Here is a 4,306-nt window from a genome sequence, read left to right as displayed (position 1 = left end):
TCAGTAATGTCAGTCAGGTTCTGCTTCCTGTAAACAGAGGCGAGGCTTCTGTGTACATGCACTGAGGCTGAGGTTACAAACCAGGTGAAGAAGATGGCTGGTTAGGAGAAGTTCAGCAAGAAACGACGCTTACTTAGGTGATATGGTTTGTTATGAGTACTGGCTGTCTCCACTGAATCTGGATTTCACCCCAGAAGGTCATTGCAAAGAAAAACTTGTTAAGTTTTTACCTCATCTTTACTCTGCACCTTGCAGAGCATTGCATTTCTAGTTGAAATGGTATCTGGTCTGGTAACACCTAGACTTCCACCTTTACCTTCTTTAAGCTATAGGGCTGACCTATGTTTTATTTGGCATGGGATTGGTTGGGATTGGTGTCACAAGTACATGAGCTGGTCCATGTGCTCTGTCTCTAGAATAACTTTGAGTAGTTCAGTTTGTGGTGGGAGCATTTTATTTTAGAGAAACTTTTCATCTTTCAGGTAATGACTGGAAATGTCTATACATACAGATGCCTGTATAGCTATATCTAGAGGGATATCTGTATATATCCCCCTTCCCCCAAGGCAATGGTAGTATGGTAACATACTTTATAACTTTTGGCTGCTCCCTTAATTAACAAAGGGTCCCCAAAACAGGTAGTTTTGTTTGATTTGGCTAAATTGTTACATTGGATGACCTTTGTATGCAACCCCATAGAGGATTTGTGTCTAATTTTATATTATATTTTAAATGACATTGTAGCCCCACATCCATTTTGGGGAATTTAATGAGGACTAAAAGTGAACGACTGAGGCTTAACTTTTAAGAACAATTCTTTAGGTGAAGACTACAGTTGCTGTATAATCCCAGTCCATGTGCTTGCATAGCAAGCAGTTACAATTTATAGTGTCAGCGCGACACTTTGCTTCAAATTGCTGATTGCTTTTAAATGGTTTGAAATGCATTCAGGTTTGTTTAACTCGTTGAGCAAAGTGGCATTTTGCACTATGAGTTACTCGATCACACATTAGGGGCTTAACTCACCACAGGGGCTCAAGAACCGGAGGAAATCAGAGCCTGTGAGATGGCAGAAAGGATGCCTTTTGTTTTTTTCAGGTTTGGATTTGGAATAGAGAGAAAGACAGAATGACAGTGGTTGTATTTGTACATTTTTACAGCAATTGCCTTTTCTTAATTTGGATTGTTTTTTTTTTTGTTTTTTTAAGGGCTTAGTGACTCCAGCTCCAGGAAAGTGTAAGATGATTACAGCCTGTACAAGGAATAAAAATGATAAGGATAGACATGTGATGGTTCAGAGAAGACGACCTAAATGCAGCTCGCCACAGGCAAATAAAATTAATTCATTGCACAATTTTGGGCCACGGGAACGTGGAACATAACATGACAATGGCTGAAAAACTGACAGGAAACCCAGACCCCAATAAGACTAAATAAAAATAAAGTTCAGAAAGCAAGCACAAATTATTTAAAATATGACAATATGGACCTGAAATCTGATTAAAAACATAAAAACTTAAAACTATCAGTTTTAACATTTGTGTGGTAAAACTACTTGCTTATTCAGAATGCTACATGTCATTGTGGCATTGGTTGTATTTTTTGTATACTTGGTGCTAAAATTAATATAGACCAGTAAAGCTGATGATGGCTTGCAGACTGGAGGGAATCAACATGTATAGCACATAAATTTACAGGTTATGTTCATTTTAAGCTGTAAATTATGGATGGTCTAATTTATTGACTATCTGCCTGACAGTTATTGCCTAGAGAATGACATGATGTATAACCGAAGCGTGAACAAAACCTTATAGGTGCACTCTAAATGATGGACCCTTAAATAAAACTCTCATCATCATGTTAGATTTTATGGGGTAGTGTGTTACCTCGTCTTTTAACAGTAAAGGTTAAATCTAATCTAGTGCATGTTTGATTTTTTTGTGAACATTTGCATTATTTTGATTAAAGCTTATTTTCTTCCTGTCGTGTTGATGTATGTGGTACTTCCAAATGCAGACCAAATGCAGAAAAACTTGAAATGTACTGTTAATATTTATCTGGGGTTATAGTCCAAAAAAACCCTGCCAAAACAAAACAGGAAGTGAAATGGACTAAATGGAGGAACACAGACATGAATGAACCTAATGCAGGGAAACTGACACAAGAGGATGGAGCTAAACTCTACAGACAACCAAAACTAGAAGCAAGAATCAAGGAAAAAGAAAACATAAAGTAAATAACAAGACAAACTAAGAATCACCGGTAGATGTTCAAATAAAACAAAACTAGATGCTGTCAGATCTCTTGACATATCAAAACAAGAGAATCACAGGGGTAGCTAAGATTAATAAAGGCTGCACTTCATATTAAGTGAGCCATGATTTCTTTTTGTGTGTCTGTGTGAAACTAAGAGGAATTATTTTCTGGCAAGGGACTTTGCTACAGTGGTGAAATTTACTGTCTGCATTGTCCCATATAGATAATAACTAATGCAGCATATTCTCACAAGACTGTGGTATATTTAATCTGAGCATGTCTGGCACTATCGGTCAATCGTAAATAAAAACATCGTTATAGACTTGTGTGCATAGGGCATTTTGAATTCCTGGAACCAGTGAGAAAAAAAGAAAGAAAAAGGCAGCAGCTACGTTGTACTGTGTGATGCTGAATAACACCACACCCTCCCAGAGGTTAATAAGTGCATATCCACTGTGGGATTGTATTCATGTATACATAATAAAGTCGAGAATGGCATGCACAGTTACAAATATTTTATTATGGGGATGTGATAGCAAAGAATTTGTTGGAGAGTGAAGAATAAACTAAAGGAAGTTGTTGCTGGCAGTGACAAACTGTAATAACTTCCAGCAGAATAACAAATAGTCGGCCTGTTTGTCATGGAGCAGGAACCTCAATGTAAACAGAACAATGTGCCAGGAGCCATAAGACCTTTCAAACAGTGTGAACGCCGCACACCGCTGTGCCCATGGCAACCACGTGACTTTAATAATTGATGCTATCATTCCAGTTTGTTTATTTAAATCTTCAACTTGTAAACTTTATAGCCTGTCACAACATTTACTTTGTATATGAAAGCTTGCATGCACTTGGGTATATTATTATTATCTCATGTGGGCCGGATGATGTCTCATATAGGCTTAACATAGCATGTTGTTATGCTTTGCACAGACATGGCATATTCAGTCTGACATGCCTTTTAAAGCAGCCTGGTTTGACAGTAGCCACTTACTAGCAAACACACTCTTCAAGTCAGGAACATCAAGAATTGCAGTGAGATACAGGTAAAAGAAAAAATTACAATGCTGCTTTGGAACAAAAGGTATTTGATCTATAATTCAGGTTTAAAAAAAAGTGAAATTTGAATTTCCCTTGTCCTATGTCCCTGACTTACTTCATCCCTGAATATATCTATGAATTATTGAGCGTATCTTCCTATTGTTTTGGCTGTGATATTTCTACTTTTTAGTGGCTCAATACTCCTGGCGTCATTGAAAAAAATAAAACAGTTCTAATTCGCATTTAACATTAAAATCAGTCCCAAGATCCCATCATTGAAGTAATCATTAAAACCTTCTAATGGAGATTTAAAGCACACGACTAATACAAATTACAGCTTTAACTGCTACATTAAGAAAATCCTTTATAGTAGGCATTTCCACTGCCTTTGATCTCTTTTCTTCCTTCACTGTTGCCAGAGGAGCATTCCCCCAAAACTCACATCCTGTAACGTTACGCTGTGCTCCCAGTTTTATTTTAACTTTTAAAAATTCATACATCAAAAAATGAAAATCAGTGATAATATGGTACATGATATTTAGATATCCCAGTTTTGTTTCTGCAGTTGTTGAAATGACTGCACTGTGAAATGCTGCGTAGAGTCAAGGAGCATGTTTTATAGATGAGTGTTTCCAAATGCCCAGGAACAGGGACAGTGGAGATTAGACAGGAGCTCTTTACAGGACTGGACTGTGTCTGCTGAGCGCTTTCAGGGAAACAGCGTTAGGTCAACTTACACTGACAAACACAAATTTTCAATCAAACACACATACATATATACATACTCTACCAGCCTGCACGTGTTCGCAAACCACAGATATTCCCTATCCATCCATACAACACGCTTTCCTCATATAATCCTCATCACTATGGATCATTACACAGGCTTTGAAGCTCCAATCCGTCACTTTAACTGCATCCCGGACCTCTGACACTTTGTTTATGGTAAGCTGAGGGATGCAGAATATCTTGGAAGCTCTCATCAAGTTACACACATGATGTAGTTTTA

Source organism: Rhamphochromis longiceps, linkage group LG14 (assembly GCF_057381845.1).
Source record: "Rhamphochromis longiceps isolate RC_006_pf linkage group LG14, R_longiceps_female_GT1.1, whole genome shotgun sequence".
NCBI classification, from domain to species: domain Eukaryota; kingdom Metazoa; phylum Chordata; class Actinopteri; order Cichliformes; family Cichlidae; genus Rhamphochromis; species Rhamphochromis longiceps.
The sequence above is the reverse complement of the archived record's forward strand: the minus strand, read 5'-3'. Positions refer to the sequence as shown.